The following is a 21,960-nucleotide window of genomic DNA, read 5'->3' as shown; positions in this document are numbered from 1 at the left end:
GAGGGTTATTGACTGAATCACATCCCCCACAAAGACATGTTCAAGTCCTAACATCCAGTCCTGTAGGTATGAATCTATTTGTAAGAAGGATCTTTTGAAAATGTTATTAGTTAAAATGATGCCAAACCGAAACAACGTGGGCATTAATTCAATGTGACCGGAGTCCTTATGAGCAAAGGAAATTTAAGCACAGCAGTAGGAGACAGAAGGAGTAAAATGGCATGTGATGGAAATAGAAATTGAGGTTTGGCTTGCTGGTAAGTCACCATCCGAACATTAAAGACTTCAGAGAAAACATGATCCTAATGACACATTGATGCTGGATTTCTATCTTCTAAAATTGTGAGATAATACATTCCTGTTGTTTAAGCCAACCCAGTCTGGAATATTTTGTTACAGTAGCCCTGCCAAACTAAGATAGGGGAAATATACAAAGAGAGTGTTCCAGATTTCTGCAGGAAGATTTCATAGAGTCTTTGGCTAAGATTTGCAAATGTGTGACTGGCAAAGAATCAACAGGAAGAAGTAGGAAAAACAATTTCAGAAGCCCATACAGAGATGGGAATAGTTTGTGTTCCAAATAGCCAGAGTGGAAAGTTGCATAACACAAGGGTCATCAGGCAGAAGAATACACAATAGTAGGGCTAAATTGGTGCTGGACTAAAGGATGCTCTGGTCCCACCCTAACAAAGCTTAAAAGCAAAATCTAACAAGATCCAACTGATTCCAAGTACCTTAACTGCGTATCAGAATAAAATCCATCATTATTTAAATGAAAGCAACAAAATCCAGCGACTAACATTGTAAAGCAAACAATGTAAAATTCACAATGCTAGTCATCCAATAAAAACTATAAGGCATGCAAAGAAACAGGAAATTCTGACCCAGAAGCATAAAAAAAAAAATAGAAATTTATATTTCCCAAGAAATGGCAGAGACAGTGAAACTATCATGTAAGAGCATTAAAACAGCTGTTACAAATATACTCCACTTGATCAAGAAGACAGAGAAAAAAACAAGAGAATGATAAAGAAAGAAATGAAAGGTAAAAAAGATATAGATGGGTTAAAAAGTAAGAGAATGTAAAAATATATACCAAAAAAAAAAAAAACTAATCAAAAGAAAGAAGGAATGTCTATATTAACACAAAGTGAATTTAGAATAAGAAATATTGCTACAGATAAAGGGAGACATTTTATAATGATAAAGGGGTTGATTCATCAAGAGGGCATGACAATCCTAAAGGTGTACGCATCCAATACAGAGCTTCAAAATATATGAAGCAAGGGTGCACGGGTAGTTTAATTGTAGAATGCTCGCCTTCCATGCAGGGGACCCAGGTTCAATTCCCAGACCATACACCAACACCCCCCGCAAAAAAAATATAGCTATATGAAGCAAACGGAAAGAACTGAAAAGAGAAACAGACAAATCCACAACTATAGTTTGAATTTTCAATACCTCTTCCTCAGTAATTAATAGGACAAGTAGAGAGAAATGTTTATAAGGATATTGAATGCTGGAACACTACTATCAATCAAAGAGACCAAAGTGACATTTATTGAACATTCCACCAGCAATCACAGTACATATTCTGTGAATTACACATGGAATGCTCACAAACATAGACCATATTATGGACTACAAAACTAGTCTCAAAGATTTAAGATAATCGAAATGATACAAAGCACATTTTCTGATCAAAACATAATTAAACTAGAAATAGTAACAGAATGATTACCTGAAAAACACAAATATGTGAATATTAATCAACACACATAAATGACCAAATGGTTTGAAGAAATCAAAAGGAAAATTTTGAAATGCTTTGAACTGAATGAAAAATGAAAACACAGCATATCAAATTGTAGCGAATGAAGCTAAAGCAATACCCAGAAGAAATTGTATAGCAATAAGCATGTATATTAGAAGAGAGGTCTCAAATCAGTTATCTAAATCTCCACCTGAACAAACTAGATAAAGAAGAGTAAATTTAACCCAAGTAATAAGAAGAAAGTAAATAATAAGGATAAGAGCAGAAATCGATGAAAGAGAAAGCAATAAACGCTGGAGAAAATCAATGAAATAAAAACTGGGCCTTTGTTAAGATCAATTTAAAAGTTGATAAGCCTCTAGTCAGTCATACTGATTAAGAAAACAGAAGAGAAGACACAATTACCAATAACAGAAGTGAAAGAGGAGTCAACACTGCAGATCTTATGGGCAAATATATTCAAGTATTTAGATTAAATAGATACATTACCATATATCAAGAAGAAAAAAGTAACCCAAATAATCCTATATCTACTAAATGAATTGAATGCTTAGATAAAAACCATTCCTCAAGTAAAACTCAAACCCAAATAGATTCACTGTTGACCAAACATTTAAAGAAGTAAGACCAATCCTTCTCAAACTAATTCAGGAAATAGAGGAGGAGGGAAATGTTTCAAGTCACTTTACGGGACCAACATTTCCCTGCCACCAAAACCAGATAAATAAATCATAAGAAGTGAAAATGCTGATTAATACTCCTCACAAACACAGATGCAAACACCCTTAACAAAATATTATCAAATTGATCCAGTAATATGTAATGGATCATGACCAAGTGGAACTCATGCCAGGAATGCATGGTTGGTTTCAAAAATCAATCAATTTTATAAGTTGCGATATCAATCTACTAAAAAAGAAAAGCTATATGATCATTTCAACAGATGCAGAGAAAGTATTTGACAAAATTTGATATCTATTTATGATAAAATGCCCTTAGCAAACTAGCAATAAGAGGAAACTTCCTGATAAAAGGCATCTATGATAAGCCTACAGCTAATATCATACTCAATATACTTAATGGTAAAAGAATGAATTCTGTCTCCTAAGATCAGGAAAGACAAAGATGTCTGCTCTCAGCAGTTCTATTCAAGATTGTGCTAAATGTTCTAGCCTAGGTGATAAGGCAAAAACAGACAGAAAGACGACACACAGAGAGAGAGAAAGAGAGAGAGGAAGAGAAAGGATAGGAAGAACTACCCATGCAAAGAAGAACAAAGATGAATCTCAAAAGCCTTATGCTAAATAATAGAAGCCAGAATTTAAAGATCACATAGAGTATAATTCTATTTATATGAAATTTTAGAAAAGAAAAAACGATCCTGACAGAAAGCCAATTAGTTGTTGTCAGGGGCCAGAGGTGGGAGGAAGGGATTAACTGCAAAGGGATATGAAATAACTCTGTAGGGTGATGGAGATATTCTATATCATAATTGGGGTAGTGATTATATGACTTCATATATTTGTCAAAATTCATCAAACTGTATACTTCTAATTGTGAATTTTTGTAAGGTTCATTTTAAAATTAAATAAAGACAGCAACAAATGTGCAGTATTTATATATTGCTGGCCCATTTCTAGGTTCTTGACTCTAAGAAGATTTTGACAACATATAATTTGAGTTGAAGAATAGAATTAGGGATAATTTCCTGGTCAATTGCAGTGGTTCTTAAACAAATATGGATCCTAATTTCTTAGGGATTGTTCTAGTTTGCTAGCTGCTGGAATGCAATATCCAAGGGATGGAATGGCTTCTTAAAAGGGGAATTTAATAAGTTGCTAGTTTACAGTTCTAAGGCTGAGAAAATGTCCCAATTAAAACAAGTCTATAGAAATGTCCAATCAAAGAAATCCAGGGAAAGATACCTTGGTTCAAGAAATATCGATGAAGTTCAGGGTTTCTCTCTCAAATGAGAAGGCACATGGTGAACAGTCACAGTTTCTCTCTCAGCTGGAAGGGCACATGGCGAGCACAGCGTCATCTGCTAGCTTCTTCTCTTGGCTTCCTGTTTCATGAAGCTCCCCGGGAGGCACTTTCCTTCTTCATCTCCAAAGTACTGGCTAGTGGACTCTCTGTTTCATAGTGCTGCAACATTCTTTGCTCTCTCTGTACCTCTCATTCTCCAAAATGTTTCCACATTTAAGGACTCCAGAAACTTATCAAGACCTACCTAACTGGGTGGAGACATGTCGTTACCCAATCCAGCTTAACAACCACTCTTGATTAAATCACACCCCCAGAGAGATTATCTGATTACAGTTTCAAAGCATACAGTATTGAATAGGGATTATTCTGCCTTTACGAAATGGGATTTAGATTAAAACATGGCTTTTCTAGGGGACATACATCCTTTCAAACCAGCACACGGATGTTGTTTATAACATGGCTTTCTGGGCCCTGGCCCCCCAGAAATTCTGATTTGCTGCCAGGAGCAAGAGTTAGACCTGTGCTCTAACAAACTCTCCAAGTGTTTATGATGCAAATAAAAACCTGAGAACCATCAGTCAAGTATAGAAGCTGATCCCGTAATAAATGTAATAGCTATCATGTTCTGATCCATTTCAAAGACTTCTGAGAGCTATATCAGAAACATTATACAGACCTCAAGGCAATTAAAAAGCAAATGGCACTGGGTAGATGCATCAAAAAAAGAGGCTCATGGTTTAGCAAAGTTGGCTCCCAAAAGTGCAAATCTTCTGAAGCATCATTGATTCTCTCCCCTGACCTCAGCCTGGATGAAAGCATACTGGCAGTCCTTAGAATCTTCGAGCCTTAGCTTTCTCATGGTGATTTTATGAGATGAAGACTACCTACCTACCATGTAGGGTTGCATGTCTGAATTAAACAAGACAATTTCTGCAAACTTCTTACCACAGTGTCGGGTACATATTACATACAATGCAAGCTGGTGAATTCAGATAAACTTAACTGGCATTTTGTATTCAACCTTCACAGCAGATATGTGCTGTTTTTCATTAACCTTATAATGAGCCCCTGGATCTTATGTGCTTTAATTGTTTGGACCCCATTTATCCAGTATAGCTGTTCTCAATAAATGCCATCTCTCAACATTATTAGGATGTATTATATTTATTGTTCCTATTTTCATTATTATCATAATCTTACCAACTTTGATATGAATAAATCATCCTCTTCCTTCTTCCTGGGTTTACCACTGATTTATTTTGTGGGATTGAAGGCAGTCCTCTCTTGAGTATCCAGGGAGACATATATTTACCTATTAAAATTCTTTAATAACCATTGCTTACTTTCAACAAGCCATTCCAGATTATTCTACAAATGCAAGAGAAAGATTATTTACAAAGTTAAGAAAATATAATCAGTGATTGATTGATAGTAAAAGAATGACATTGAACTCCTTGTCAAGTCTATTATTTAATGACCTAAAATTACAATAAAGGGTACTTCTAGCCACTTTTTCTCACTTTTTCTAGCCTCTGTTCTCCAGTACCTTGGTGAAAGAGGTGATTAGCAATGGTCTATTGCTGATACAAATGAGTAAGATCATTCAGGTGGGTAGAGGCAACAGGTCGTTAATGACAAGGAGCCATCATGGTTTTCCCTTTTCTTCTCCACCACACTTCCCTAAGCTGTTCTTCCAGGGTGGTAAAAGTCAACAACAAGCATTTTCCCAGATGCACACATCAAGCAGAGTACTGTAATTAATCCTGAGGACTCCATATGCTCCCTGTCACTAAGGTTTTTATAATCTATTAATTAATGTTCAAGAAAGTGCTCAGTTGTTTACAAGATCAGAAGATATTATCATTTACTAGAGGAGGTAACTGAGGCTCAGAAGGGTCATGCCTTAGAAGAGATGACCCAACAATGTATGGACAGTGTTGAAAATAAAATCAGAGCTTATGATTCCAAATTCTATGTCCCTTTGCCTTCTCCTCTGACACCTTTTAAGTTAGGAGGAGGACAATGTCGGCCCTTCTCAACTGACAAACATTGAGCAGCTTGCAAGTGAGCCAAAATCTTGATCCCTTGGCCTTCTGGGTGGCTGGATAGGAGCTGCATGACAGGATGGCTGGCCAGCCCCTCCCAGCAGTGAGCAGCCTCTGGCCTTTACTTCAGTGTGTTCTGTGGGCTGATTTGAAAATGTCAGGAGCCACTGGTACATGTAATCTGATATGAATGTATTAATCTTTTTATGTTTCTATCCCACATATCAAAAGAATAGTATTCATATCTTGAACTATTAGGATTTAGAGGATTCAAAATTCTGATCCCCTCTGCCCACAAGTGCTGGTGCTGATCAAATCAACCTCTCACAGGGAACTTCAGCCTAAGCCAAAGGGATTGATTAGACCAGTGAGGCCATGAGAAGGCACAGCCTGAATATTTTTAACCCTTTTTCTATTCACCCCATGAACTACCATAACACCCCACATGTCAACATATCAAAGATTATCCCAATGAATTATAACACTTTCCTTCCTTTTGGATTTTTCCTGCTAGACTATAATCTTCCCAAGAGCATGGGTCATTCACTCTTGTACCCTGGTTGTCCAGCCCAGTGTCTAGACCACTGCAATGGCCTCCTGTCTAGTCTCTCTGTTTCTACTCTTGCCTTCCTAGGACCCTTCTTCAAGTTTAAATAAGGTTTGCAAAATGGAAAACAGGTCATGTGACCCCTGTGCTTAAAACCCTCCAATGCTGGAAATGTTTTACAACTTGATTGTGGTTATAATCATATGACTTGGTCATATATGTCAAAATTCATAAAACTGCATACCTAAAAGGAGTGACTTTTACTGGAAATAAATTATAGCTCAATAAACCTACCTTAAAATAAAAAGAAAATCTCCAATGACTTCCCAATGTGCTCAAAATAAAATCCATACTATTTACTACAGCTTGTACGTCTATATGAGTCAGGATTCTACATGAAAGAGATAGCACACTCAAATGAGGAAAAAGTAATAAATATTTTGTTGTGCTCTCTTAAAAGTATGGGCAGGCTGTCAGGAAGCCAAAAGGTAGAGAAGAGTCCCCAGAGCGAAGGACAAGGGAAGGTGTTCCTACCTGAAGATAGAGAGGCTGTGTGGAGAGGGTCACCCAACCGAAGCTGAGACTCCGTAATATACCCCTACCTCTCTCTCCTCCCATCTCCTGCCCCGGCCAAAGAGTAACAGTGGGTAAGGGAAAGTTGCCCCCTGAAGCACAAAACATGGTAGAGAGCAGCTCTAGAAAGGCAAACAGGAAATACTCACTAAATAGTGATAAAATGGTCTGGTTCCTCTTTGCATCTACAACTTCATTTTCAAGTCCCTCTGACAACAACCTCCCCTCCCCACACTCACCCCCGACTCCCTGCTCTCTTTGATCCAATCACACTATTATTCCTTTTGTTTCCACCTTAGGACCCTTACAGGTCTCTACTTCTCTCTGAGCCTAAATTTCTGTGCACCTCCATCTTTGCAAAGTGGCTCTTTCTTGACATTGGAACTGCCCTTCCAAGAAAAACTAAAGCCCTTTCCCCACTTCTCCTTAGTACTCTTCATCTCCAAAATCATCTTGGTTATTTATTTGTTTATATGTTATTTTCTTTCTCTCTAACCTAGAGCAGTGCCCTGCACACTCAGTGCGTAAGTGTTGGAAAGAACACAGAAGCGTGCTTCTTTGGCTCTTTGCCCTGGGTTTCCATTGATCACTGGTCAGATGGGTACAGAAGTATGGAGGGTTGAGACTGGGAGAGTGGGGTACATATGGGTAAGGCCAGGGGGAGAGGGGAGGGCTAAATAAGTGGAGCACCCCAAGCACAGTGAGAAAGTCAGGGCTAGGACAGAGATAACCAGGATGTCTGAAATTCACAATGGAAATGTACTTCTAGCTGGGACGAAATCACCAGAAGCTACTCTCTAAACTCAAGAAAGATGCAGAGTCATAGCTAGGAGTGAGGTCTAAACAGTGAGCCAGCAAGGGCCAAACCATGCAACATTTAGTAAATATTTGACCAATATTCTGACTCACTGAAGCATAACCAGGAAAGACACAAACTCCCTCTCTAAAGGAAAAAATGGTAGATCATGAGAAAAATAGTCTGGTTTTTCAGTGTGATAAACATTTAGTCAGTGAGCAGTATAGCAAGTTAAAGGCCTTTTAAGCAAATTGATTTAAAATAAATGCTTATACTTTCCAGAGAGCTTTGTTCTCAGATTACTGTTATGCCTTATTTCTAAAAACAATTAATTGAGGCAATTTCTTTTTAATTTAAAAAAAAATACATTTGTGAAAAGAGTTCCTCCAAACAGGGCCTGATCGTTTCTTGCCAGCTTTTAGCTATTATTTTCCTTTATTGTTTTGTAGGCAAAATAACACTGCTTACAAAACAAAAAGATTTTTCCCAGCACTTACTCAATTTTGTTCAGAACTGCTAAATTTTATATACAATAGTTTTCCTCTTTTACTACATAGCAAATCTCATGAATTGCAAAAATGTGAACATTTTGAATTAGAATAAAGGTTTCCTCAAATCATTTTCTTCATGTGGAATAGTCTTTCATTCCGAGTGTTCCCTGGTTTAAAAGAACAGACTGTTGCAAATATTGATTGAGAATTTTCTCCACGTAGTTTAAAAGACAGCAACTATTGATTACACAGGGCTTCTCTTGTTTACCACTTTTTCACTTGGGATGGGCCATCTGGGTATTCAGTGTTTAGTTATATGTGTCTAAACACTTTGAGGAAGACAATTTCTTTGTCAGGCCGCAAACATCTAGAGAGCTGGTAACAATTGTCTTTCAAAAGCAATGATCAGGCTTCCTTTGGGTGACACAGATGGTCAAGGGCAAAATGGGACAAAAGACCTTGGGCTTGATCTGAGTCCAAAATTTAGCCCTATTCACCAAAGAAAGTATATATAGGTTAGTTTGTGCAGCAAGATGGCTAGAACTCAATGTATGAAGCCGTGCTTTCCTCTTTTCAGTTGCTATGTCTCCAAGTGAGACTGAAAAAAGAGGAAGATGGGATGGCACACCCATAAATGTCCTTTATATGGCCCTCTTGGTCAGATGCCATTGAGAATGCTACCTATTATCCCGATTTATTGAGAAGAAACTTGAAGCCTAGAGAGGTTAAGTAACTTGTTCAAGTGGCAGAGCCAGGCTCTGCCAGGTCCCACCCTGAAACCCATTGTGCTGGTTTGAAAGGATATATGCCCCCTAAGAAAGCCATGTTTTAATATAAATCCCATTTCATAAAGGTAGAATAATCCCTATTCAATACTGTATATTTGAAACGGTAATGAGATCATCTCCCTGGTTGATGTGATTTAGTTAAGAATGGTTGTTAAACTGGATTAGGGGATGACATGTCTCCACCCATCTGAGTGGGTCTTGATTAGTTTCTGAAGTCCTGTAAAAAGAGAATGAGAGATTCAGAGAGAGCACTACAAAGCAGAGAATCCACCAATCAGCGACCTTTGGAGATGAAGAAGGAAGACGCCTCCCGGGGAGCTTCATGAAATAGGAAGCCAGGAGACAAAGCTAGCAGATGATGCTGTATTCGCCATGTGCCCTTCCAGCCGAGAGAGAAGCCCTGACTGTGTTCGCCATGTGCCTTCTCACTTGAGAGAGAGACCCTGAACTTCATCGGCCTTCTTGAACCAAGGTATCTTTCCCTGGATGCCTTTGATTGGATATTTCTATAGACTTGTTATAATTGGGAAATTTTCTTGGCCTTAGAACTGTAAACCAGCAACTCATTAAATTCTCCCTTTTAAAAGCCATTCCATTTCTGGTATAGTGCATTCCAGCAGCTAGCAAACTAGAACACCCATGCTATCTCCACCATGCCAAGCAGCTAAGCCACCCCCCATCCCCACCCCCATGAACAACAACAAGCAAGAGACCAAGCAGAGAGGAGCTGGCTTATAACTCCTGTGCCTCAAGTTTCCTAATACAACAATTTCCTAATACAATGTCATGGTACCTGAAACTCACTAGCTGCTGTCACCTATCACCTCCTTTTCCCATCAATAAGATTAGGAAAGTCATTTAAGCGAAAATGAAAAACTAAGATGCAGCAGCTCATCTGTCACCCTCATGCCCAAGAGAACAGGTCTTTTGCTTGGGCTGAGAAGACTCAACCATAGGCTATACTAAGGGATTCTGGAAAAGACCCACATCTCCCAGGAAAGGAACTATTTCAACCTCTACGCTTCTACCACCACCACGAAATTCCCATCTCCTCTATTCCCTTGGGGTCCATTCATTCATTTATACCACAAGGTGCTAACTATACACAGCAGTGAGCAAGACGTGATCCCTCCCTCAAGTAACTTGCGGACCAATAAGGATGACAGAGAAACAGATGTTATAATAAGGGTAGTTACATGGAGGACTCTTTTCCCTCAATTTGGTCAAGGAATGATGAGGAGCATTGACAAGGGACATCATGCTGAAATATACCCAAAAGTATGAACAGAGGCTAAGTGAAGAGATCAAGTGAGATTGTGGGATGCCTTGGGGGAAGTTATAGGAAATGGAAGGGAGAGACAAAGATCTAGAAGCAAAGGAGAAACCAGTGAGAGTGATGGGAGAGAGAGTAGGGCCAGAGAGAGAAACTGGGGCCAAGTTATATAGGGCCTCTTCCAGTACAGAAAGGCTTTGGGCAATGTGGTGAAATGCTTAGGATCTGGTGTTTTGACCTTACAGCTGAATCAGGGCTAAAAAATAGAAACAACAGTTCACTCACCTTTTACAGACATGGTGAGGAGCTATGGAGCTAATCCATAAAGGACGCTTTCTCCAGTGCCTGGCATATAGAAAGTGCTTGGTACAAGATGGCTATTATCATCATTGGTATTATATTAATCTGAAGGCCATGGAAGCCATGGAGGGTTCCACAAAGGCAAACAACATGATCAGTTTACATTTATAAAGGCTGCCCAAGGGGGCTCTATGGCAAATTCATTGACAAAGGGCAAGCCTGAAGATGGAACTAGCAAGGAGGCTTTTGGGCAGAAAACTACATTCTTCTGCATCCTACATGACACATAATAAGTATTTAATGAATACTGATTGACAGTAGCTATTAAAGGGTAAGCATTTTGTGGAATAAATACCTTAAGATACTGTCCACTGATGATACCTGCATGTATGGGAAATTAGAAATAAATTTTGATGTGGGGAGACCAAGGCAAGAGAGACTGGGATCATAGCATTGGGAGGGCACCCAGACCAGCAAGAAGTGTTTGGAAAGAGAACACTTGGCAGCGGGGTGAGAAGGGGGGCACACAGGATGATGGGAAGTACTCTAAAGATTACATTCTGTCAACTTCACAGTTTTGCCTAGAAACAGTCCTACTGGGTTATGTCTTCTCAAAATGCAAACCCAAGTACTCTCCTATGCTGTATTTCCAGTTTCTCAAATTGATATTGAAAGGTGATCTTGTGACTGCCTGAAGCTACTCTTCCTTTCACAGAATGCTTTCTCCAGAAGCAGATGTCAATGAAGAGTTTGGAATCTACACCTTTGAAAGGAAGGGTAAATAACAGGATTGGGCTGCTATCCACAGTTGGATTATCCTGAGTCTTAACCCTAATTGTAGGCCTATTGGCAAGGAGGGAAGATAAGGGCAGATCTAGAGAGGAACCCATGTTGCCCTGCAAGGGAAGAGAGGCTTCTGCACTCTCTCTCAACATGGAGGGTTGGGGGAATGGCAAGTCCTACTAGAGAGTTTTCAAAGGAGTAGACAAAATCTTCAGGGATATCTATGCAGAAGTCCCCATCCAGTATGTCAGTGTCTCCTGTTTTCATAACCAGAGCCCTGGCCTTGGCATAAGATAACTGCCTTGTTTGCATGTTTGGCCTTCTTTGAAATTTAGCCACTTTGACTTTTAAGCCCTGGGCTTGACTCTTGGGTTTCCCCACCCTCCCCTGCAGGAGATAAGAACCAGGTTGCATTTTCACTTGTCCTCAGGTGTTAGCTGTCTTTCTATAGTATCAATGGCAATTAACCATAGTGATCCAATCCTATTGCCCTTACAGCTACTATTTCCCCCATACACATGCATCTCAAACACCAGATGCAAGACATTCATATTCATCAGTGTGTTCTCTCCCATCAGCCCACCAGTCCAATTTGCCACTGGTGAAAGTTTAACAATTGAATTGCTACCTTGTACCAGGGGCTGATGATGCTTTATCTACCATCATTGATGGGGTCCTCGGTGCCAGCTGGACCCAGTGACCCATCCCCAGTCCTAATCTCATCATCTGCCTGCTCAGAAATAGACCTCAACTGTTACAGGTTGGGTTCTGCAGAAGCAGACATCTAGATGGAGTTTGGGGTGTGGGTTGTTTACTAAGGATCAATACTTATGAAAAGAAGCATGTAGGAGGAGGAAGCAGCAAGCAGGAAGAAGCAGAACTGCAATGTAGGCCCAGTAAAGTCTCAGGGAGGTGGACAGGAAGTTCAGAAACATGTATTGCCAACCACAGTTGTCTCTTGTCAGAGTCACATGGCCCCACCTTTATCCCTCCACCTCGCTCAGTCACTGAATGCAGGCCATCCAGCTCTCTGTAGCTGAGGCATCCAGCTCTCTGTAGCTGAGGCAGGCACCCCGACGCTGCTGACAGCTGTCTTGCTGATTCACAGTACCTAGTCAAAAGTCCTCCTGTAAAAGGCAGCACGTGTCCATGTCTGCTAGAAATTCCTTCCTACATTCTGAGGATATTTTTTAAAAGAGCTTTATTTTGGGGCGGGCCGCGGTGGCTCAGCGGGCAAAGTGCTTGCCTGCTATGCCGGAGGACCTCAGTTCGATTCCCGGCCCCAGCCCATGTAACGAAAACGGAGAAACAAAATACAATAAAAAACAAGAAAATGTTTAAAAGATGTTTCCCTTTCTTCCTCTCTTCCTTCCTTCTATCCTTCCTTCCTTCTCTCTGTCTTTCCTTTAAAAAAAAAAAAAAAAAAAGAGCTTTATTTTACTGCTATCTTTTCCAGGTTAACTCAACACTGGGATCTTTTTTTAACAGTTCCCCTTGCACTTAAAAAATCACACATGTGCACCCTGTTGTAAAACATTGCACAGAATGCCTATGGAAATTGCAAGTTGTAAAAAGAGTGCACATTTTGTTCTATTAAAGTTGACTTGAGACACGCAAGGAAGGGAGGATCTAGAAGAAACATCTGTCACTCCATTAAATGTAGTCTGATTCAGTTGATCTAGCTGGTTAAAAATATGCTGGTTCCCACTTCATGGCACTTCAGAATTCCCTGCAAACAATGCAAGCTTAGGCAAAACGGTGTCCTTCCAGAGAGAGGAAGTTGTCCTCAGAAGAATGTATCAGCGTTAGCTATAGCAAACTTACATTCACAACTTGATCTTAAGCCATAACTTAAGCCTAGATAATGGCATATCTAGGGCAGAGTTGAAAACGGTTAGTGTGACCCTGAGCTGGTCCTCACTTCATTTTATTCTAGTCTATGGAATCAGTACCAAGAGGTCCAGTTCCTGTTAGCAGCCTTACCTAGTCAACTGCGCATAGTCCTGCCATCCAACTGGACTGGAATCATTTTAATATCACATGATTCACTGCCCTGACTTTGTCTCCTCCAACCCTCTAACTCAAACCCTACCTCACTTTTCTCTTTGCTATATTAACTAACGAAAAACTGTTCATTCAATAGGATAGAAAAGCATTTTGTCCTGTTGTTCATTATAAAATGTGCAGATAGAATAATTTTGGGATCTTTTCAAAGAAAAATTAAATGACGTCACTTTCTATTTATTCGGCTCGCGGTTGATCTCCTCCAGCCATCACCCACAACTCGGTTTTCTGGGACTAGCACTTAATGGTTCCCCACAGTGACACAGAATGTCAATTTTGATGGGTTGTTCTTAATCCTTTTCACCTGTTGACGTCAACAAAGCATTCCTATAGTCCAAAGTGTTCTTGGACAAAATAAAATCTAGAATGGATGACGCGTATACCTGTCATCAAAAAACAAACACCAAAAGAAAAAGAAAAAAAAAAAAGAAAGGAAGAAGTGAAAATCTGTTACTTGCTTTGTTTTAAGGGAACTTCTCGGGCACCAGAACAGCTTTATAGACATCACTGCTAAATCAACCCTAGTGGGAGAGGTGTGACCACCGAGTGTATCTGTTGCATGGAAAAGGGGCCTGGGCTGAGCGTTTCAAAAGTGGGCAAAACACCCCTATTGTTTCTCCTATTGGCATTCTTAGAAATTTGCTTAGTTTCATTTACACACGAAAAATCAGCCATATGGCTCAGGGGAGAGACAGGGGAAATGTACGTTTTGCTCTAATCCTGGGAGTCCACTACTTTCCAGAACAACACAAACTGCAGGCAACAAGGACGTGCTGAACACAAACAAGAATCAGGAGTCAGGATAAAGAGCGAGGGAGATTTTCTCCAGTTTCTTGATTCGTTTCTGGCTTTTAAAATATTCAATAGCAAGACTCACAGCAGAAATTCCCTTGCCAGCTAAGCCACAGCTCTCTATTATAAGGTCTTCCAGGAATTGATACTAATCTTCTCAGTGATGCTTAGATCCACATAAGGAAAATAAAGCTAATGTAGGCCCCGTGGAAACTTCAGGGAACAAGCTCCATGCATTTATATACCAACATTGCAGGTACACATGGCACAGCAGGAAGCTCTGAGACCCCAGGCAAAATTTCAGAGTCTTTTTTTTTAACTGTAAAAATAAATAGGCCTCTATCTCCATGCACTAACAGGGGGCCGGGGTGGGGGGGAGTAGTATTTACACATTTACACCTGTGGAGAAAGTAAAAGGTGGCAGCTGAGAGGATTAGTGTTTTTCTATCTCTAATTGCTTTCCATTATTTCTGCTGTTTCTCCAAGCAGACCAGAAGCCCAGAATATTTTACTCAAGCTATGTAAATAACCCCAGGAAATGGGCAACCCTAAATTTAAAGATCTTAGTTAAAATAGGTAAACACTGATGCTGGATGTCTTGAGCCCCTGGATTTCAGAGGTAACTGCCATGGGGTGGGAAAAGTACGGATTTGGTGTCCTGTACCTCTGAGCTCTGCTGGGTGGCCTGGGACAGGTCACCTAAACTCTCTGAGCATGTTGCCCTTCTGTGACATGAGAATGGCACTACTTCAGGAAGAAACTATTGTTAAGAATCAAATGGGAAAGCATGTCGAAGCATTTTATAGGGTATGAGATTAGGATATGGTATCGGGGCTCCAGATTTTCCTTATTTAGGTGGTAAAAGTGGAGTTGATGGGATGTGGAAGATGGTTTTCAAATGCTCCTTTAATCTCTGTGCCCCAGAACTCATACCTTGAGGATAGCTATGACTACATGAAGATGCTCCATTTTCCTCTCCTTACTTCTTTCCCACCCTTTTAATCCATCCTGTCTGTTCTGCAATTCCAGCCTTTCCCCAGTGTTCTCTGTTCCCTTCTTGGCTCCATGTGATCTTATCAGTTAGTCCTGATAAGTCATCTAGTCCTGAGGCCTAGATGATTGCAAAGTACTTGAGATTCTCAGCTCATTGCACTATTTCTAGCCTCACTATTGCCCCACATGCTGTTTCTCCTGTCTAGAACACTCTTCCTCCTTTCTAGCCTCCTTTTCATCTTATTCAGGCACCACCTGCTCAGGCAAGCCACCTTGATGCCCTCCCCTAGGCTAGTTTAGTTTACTTCATTATCCCTCCTCATAGCACCTTATTCAGACCTCCGTCGTAGGAACCATCCTAGTGCATCAGAATTGCTGGTTTGCATAGCAGTCTCCCACTCTACACCTTTGTAGATGGGGAGCTTTCTTTTTATTTCTTGCACTGAACATGATATCAGTCACATGGCAGACTCTAAATAAATGCTGAAGGAATGAATATTTTCCTTTCTACCACTGGGTAGAAAATCATCTTCACATTGGGGAAAGTCACTACAAGTGGTTAATAAAATAACCCAGAAATGGGATTACTTTGGGGACTGTGCTTAAAACTACTATATGCCAATTTCTGATGCTGAGAGATTGTTTCCGGATTGCAGCATTGAAGGAATATGATTATCTCAGAGGATGGTGTATTCATGCAAGGTGTCTTCTTATTCTTGGGAGGATTCGTGACTCAGAATTTCATAGTTTGAAGGTGACAGAATACTAAAGACTAAATGACCCATCTAAAAATTCGCAGTTTGGAACAAGCAGAGATATATTCTTCCATCACCGCACAGGCATCACACCTACAAACAAAGATCCCTTATTTGTCATTCTAGACGAGGAGCTTCACACTCCTGCGCATCACGTGATCTCACGTTGCAGACTGTATCATCAGCACACAGAGGAAACCATGAGCCCTAGCCCCACCACTCCCTGGTGTCTGTTACGGTGTTTATCAGTGAGGTTTCATCTGCATTTTTGGATCCCAGGTTCTTGGACATTTCTGCTTCAACCACAGCTCCAGTTTTCTCTCTTTTACATAATTTCTTTCCTCATGCAATCTTACTTAAAGGCTACTTTCAAACTTTTTGGCAGGAAATCCCTCTGATTTAGTGCAACTCATTATACAGATGAGGACTGTGAGGCCAGAAGGGGTTAGGTGAGTTTGCCCACACACCTAGTTATTAAAACTGAAAACCATTACACAAGTACCTAACTCCTAGATAAATTCTGCTCTTTTTCAGGGGAAAATAACACTTATAGGTATATCTACGTCATTGCAATCTGTGTGCTCATTGTCAAAGTCAAGGTCAAATGTGACCAAGTCGAAGTCCATGTGCTTATTGTCTAAGATCCTTGACACAGCATCAGTTACTATTTTATTCAGTAATCTTGGGTGGGAGAGTTTCATATTTTCTAAGTTACCATTCAAAGGCAGGATTTTAAAAGCCTAAAACTAATCAGACAGTGCACAAACTCACGTGAGGTTCCCAGGCACATAGCTCAAGCAACTTGGAAACTTGCCTGGCACATTTCTACTCTAATCAAATCCGTTGTCAGTAAGTCCAAAACAAATTAAAATGTAACAGAGGATGATGGAAGTTACTGTCAGGGTCCTCCAGTGTGTTTATTCCAGAACCATCTGGGCATGTAGTTACTTGATTAGACTCGGTGTTGGGCAATATTTAAATGGCTGGACAGCCCTTCCCGTATAGACCAGGTGCCTGAAAGTCAAGAAGAGGCGGTCAGTGCAAGAGCCATCAATTGCTCTGCAAAAGAATCTACACTCAGAGAAATCTTCTGTAAAAAGTTTTTTTTTCCCTAGACCGATATAAGATTTTAGATGTTGGTTGGTTGGTAGTTTGAGAGATGTTTGGAGTGGAGGCAAGCTGGGAATGTTGGAAAGGGAGTTCTTCCTAAAGACCCTATTAACATGAAATATGTTGGGGCTAACATGAAGTTATCACATGTAAACACAAACCAGGTCACCGTCACATGGTACCCTGGTAGAGACTTCAGTTCTGCTTTCAGACCTAGGCCACCCTGCAAAGTTTCACATAGCTGCATATGAGAGGGAAGTAGCACTAGAGGAAGGAGATTATAGTAAATTTCATATATATTATATCTGTTTTTATCAGACAGTTACTAGATCAAGCTTTCTGTTTGCTAAAAATCAGGTAAATTTTTTTCTCTCTTGCTTTTTTTCAGAACTCATCTCAATGTCATCTCTTGCCAGGTCTTATCTTACCCAGTTATTTTTCCCTCCTTTTATCTGGGAATAATTATACTCTTTTAAATAATTTGTTTTTGTGTTTCCCCCCACCAGACAGAGAGCAATTTTATATAGCCAGTGCCCAGTACAGTGCCTGGCACATAATAGGTAACTCACTGAATGAATGAATGAATGAATAAGTGAATTAATGAATTAATGAATGAATTGGATAACAATTGAGTCATGAGGATGTGACACAGACAAAAAGGTATAGACTACCAGTGGCAAGACCACTGCCATCACCATATGAGCCATGGACCTTAGCCTTAGTGAGAGAAAATTGGAGACTGACATCAAAGTACACACAATATGTCTCAAAAATTTGTTCTGGAAGTGTATGCATAAATTATACACTATGTTCTTTTCGAAGTGTATGCTCAAAAGGATTTGTTGAAAGTGCCAAAAGTCTTTATAAAGCCCCAATTTAATAAGTCTCATTGGGTAATTTTATAAACCTGGATAGACCTTGTACAACTATTAGATTCAAGAGTCTGGGTCTGAAAGTGATCCAAACTCCTAGCACACCACCTGCGACTCCACCCTTCCCCTTTAATTTTTTTCTGAATGTGTATCCCAATTCATGAGTCCAGGCCCAGAACCAGGTGAGCCTAGCCTATCTTGTCTATCCGTGAGTTATGTACTGGTTAATGCCATCGCAGGGGCAGTGGGCAGACAGTAGGCCATCAGGGGCTGGAACAAGGTCTAAGACAGAAAGCAAAGATGGAAATAGATTCACTGATCCCAAAAACACTGATAGTCCAGAATTGAAATATCAATGACGGTAAATGGAAATTTCGCTTGAGATCAATTATGTATGAGAGTTTAAAATGGCTGAGTTACAAATAGGAGATATATTAAGCGTGTTACAATAATGCTGTTTCATCAAAAAAAAGCACTAAGTGAGGAACAAATATAACTCAATGAATAAAATTTTTAGGCATACACTTAATGTCACAGTTTTGTGCTGAAAGAAGATTAGAGAGCATGTTCAAATCTCTAACTTACAAAAGAAAGAATAGAGAGATTTCCCTTGGTCTAAAGTCTTTTGAGTTATTCTCAGAAAGGGATGCCTAACTCTAGTTGGAGTATACACTTCTTTCCACCATCGGAAATAATCTGTATTATCTATTAAGTATGTATTATTTTAAAATATACCATAAAAACCCCATTATTCAAAACTTGAGGGAAAGAGTAGCATAAGTCTTCTGAGCCTATTTTATGAATGGTTTATTTTTTTCACATAACAAATTAACTCACTATTATAGTTAACTGTTAAAAAAAAAAGTAAGTAAAAGTTTTGTCTAGAATTGTTACATTCAGATGTATTTGAAGTTCTACTTCAAATTTGGACTTTCTGAAGTTTAGTTAAATAGTAAACCTGAGACATGATTATCTTTCCATCCTTCTCTAACAATTTAAAATGGCCATAGTTCATAAAAGTAAGGCATCAGGTGGTTTTCTTGACTGGTTCTTATTTGATAATAAGACACTGTCCTCTTGTTTAACATAAGTAATTAGCACAAACATAAAATCCATTTGAGATTTTTAAGAGACCCCATATAGACTTTGTTTTGTTACAAAAAACAATCCAGAGAAAGAGATCAATGACTGGTTATTTTCTTACCTGAAAACCCCAACTTCACTCTCTTTTGTGCCTCTCTTTCCTCCTCTCCTCAATTTTCCACAGAAACCACTAACCATAGAGATCAATTGCTTGTAGATATCATTATGCTCTACACTTGTATTGGTCAAAAGTAACCAATATCTCTTACTCAACCTCACTGAAACAATAAGAAACAGTACTGCCTAACATGTCCACAGACAGTGTAGTTTCCAGGTCTCCAGGGTCAGCAACTGAGTCATGTCATCAAAGACCCCAGGTTCTTTCTATCCCTCCACGCTCCCTCCCTAGATATAATTTTCTCCTAAGTCTAATTCCCTTCATGGTTTTTATATAACATTCACTGTTCCTGGCAGATGTGTATTTGCTTGTTAATATTAGAGGGGGACAGGAAAAGAATATAATTCCTTCCAATTGGGTAAATTGGATCGTTTGCTCACTCCTGGACCAATAGCAGTCTCCAGAGGAATGTCATGAATTGACTGGCTTAATGCCTAATCAGTCAAGATTCCCCAGTAGGGATGGGGATGGGACAGACACTTGAAAAGATCCAGAGTGCTGTCATCCACCTAAACAATGCTGGATAATGGTAGTAATGGATTTTGCATGACTACTAAGTGTCTGCACAAACAGCTAGAAATTCACGCTGCCTAAATTAACTTTAAACACTTCTACCTCTACCCCAACATTCCTTGACATTTCAGCCATCAAACTTCCAAAATGACATGGTAGCTGGGTTAAGGGGGAGATTGCATTAAATTATTATACCCATTTTCTGGCAATTTCTGCCAACAGTTGACAGACTTTCTTCTTCAATTTGGGGGATAGCACACATAGCAGACCCTGCTGCAACCATTTGGGGGGGTTTAGCAGATCATTGTTACACACTAGAATACTGATGCTTACGTATCACCAGAAAACAAATGAAATTAGACTTTCTGAAGGTAAAACCCAAGCATAGGTAGTTCTTAAAGTTCCCCAAGTGATTCTAATTTACAGCCAAGGTTGAGCTATTATACTAAATATCCTGATAGCTTGGATTTCTCGGGTAATGAACTTCAGTTGTGTAGTTACAGCCTAGAATTTGAATTCAGTTTCTCTGCAATTTACACAGATGACTTAAAGCATAATCCATTTAAATAAAATATCAACTGTGGTATGATGACAACTAAGATTCAAAGTAAGAACACTATGTCAACTTCATTATAGAGAATGCTGCTCAATCAATGGATGAATGTCTGAACCAAAATATTATATAGACTTGAGGGTTTCTGTGTTGCTTTCTGTCTATCTCTGGGTGTAGTGTATAATATACATTGGCAACATTTCATTTTTATATTGTAATGGGATCTCCATTGGCTTATATTGGAATTGGCTTTCTGCTATAAACTCACATTTTAAAAGCCTCTATAGACCCACTCAGAGACGGACTCAAAATTGTTGTGAAGACTGTCATCATAATTTATTTTTTTAAAAGTATTCAAATGCCTCTCTCCCCTACCTCCCACCAAATCAACCATGGGAGATGTTGAAGTACCATTATAACTGCAATAGAAAGTAAATACTTGATGTGTTCAATCACTATTTTACAAAAGCTAGAAACTGTTTTTCCTCCTGAGTGTAGAGTCTTCAGTCATCCTCAGATTTTCAATAGGATTTTGACACCCATTTCAAATGATGGGAGAAAGTGATTTTATAACTTCCTTTCTTTGAGTACATGTTAGGTTGAAATTAATATTAATGGCACCAGAGTTACACAAAGCCCCTAGGCATCCAGTTGATGGCCTTCTCTTTCTCAGACTGAGATCACTCAGCCAGCCCATAACTTTCTCAAATCCCCCCAACAACCACCCTCAATATGACAGGAAGGCTAAGCCCACTTCTTCTGTGGTGACATAATCATTATCAATTGCCTCAGAGCCCTTGAGACTCAGAAGAGAAGTTTTTGGCCCTCTGCCCCTTCTGGTCACCATCTCCTCTGTGAAACATGCCAAGCAATCAGAGTCTCACTCCTCATTCCCACAGCACCTCTAGGGCTCTGTAGAAGTTCGAAGTGGGCTCTACCACTTACTAGCTATGGAAGTTTAAACAACTTTACTTCTGTAAATCTCCATTTTTTAATCAGTAAAATGCAAACTTTATCCCATAGTTCCTTGGAAGGATGAAATGAAACCACCCATTTTCTGTGCTCACTCAGCACAGTACATACAACATGACAAGGTTTCATATTTAGCTTCTTTTAATATTGATGCTCGTTAGGAACATCATAATGGTTATTCGTGGGCAAGTCTTCTATGTATCTATGTCCTTCTTACATCTATTTTCTCCTTTCTATTCCCTTCCTTGCCACCTGACTTCAGGTCCTTACTACATCTCCCCTGTACTATTTCAACTGCGTCCAAAATAGTCCCCTCTTTCTGCTTCTACCTGCTTGCCTCACCTCTCAAGGCAAGAAAAAGAAAAAAATAACCAAATTCCCCTTCTCAGCCACTTTATTACATCACTCACATATCTACAATATGACTTCTCTCACCTCTCCAAACTCTACTCACTTTCTCAAAAATTGTTGTCCTGATTCTTCAACACAGTCCTTCAGAGCCAAGTTACACCCAGGCGCTCCTATGAGACCTTCACTAAGAACCTCAAGTTGAAGTGAGAGAACGCAGATATAGATGAATGTGAAATGGTTCTCTTTCCAAAATTTACCCCTTTTTCTTATTACAGCCCTACCACCCCTCAGAGCCAAAGTACTGCAGAACACACTTCAGGAAATGCTGCCTCAGAAATGGGATGGCTGAGTCACAGCATCCCAACTTC

General features: G+C 39.6%; 1 pseudogene across 1 annotated transcript in view; it reads right to left on the bottom strand.

Moving 5' to 3' along the window:
- Positions 1-21,960, bottom strand: part of LOC143656064 (uncharacterized) — a 216,866-nt pseudogene that overhangs the window by 14,237 nt on the left and 180,669 nt on the right. Inside the window, exon 9 of the transcript XR_013162386.1 lies at positions 4,961-5,128. The product of XR_013162386.1 is annotated as an uncharacterized LOC143656064 (transcript). The remainder of the gene's footprint in view (positions 1-4,960; positions 5,129-21,960) is intronic.

Source organism: Tamandua tetradactyla, chromosome 14, assembly GCF_023851605.1.
Source record: "Tamandua tetradactyla isolate mTamTet1 chromosome 14, mTamTet1.pri, whole genome shotgun sequence".
Classification (NCBI taxonomy): domain Eukaryota; kingdom Metazoa; phylum Chordata; class Mammalia; order Pilosa; family Myrmecophagidae; genus Tamandua; species Tamandua tetradactyla.
The sequence above is the reverse complement of the archived record's forward strand: the minus strand, read 5'-3'. Positions and strand labels throughout refer to the sequence as shown.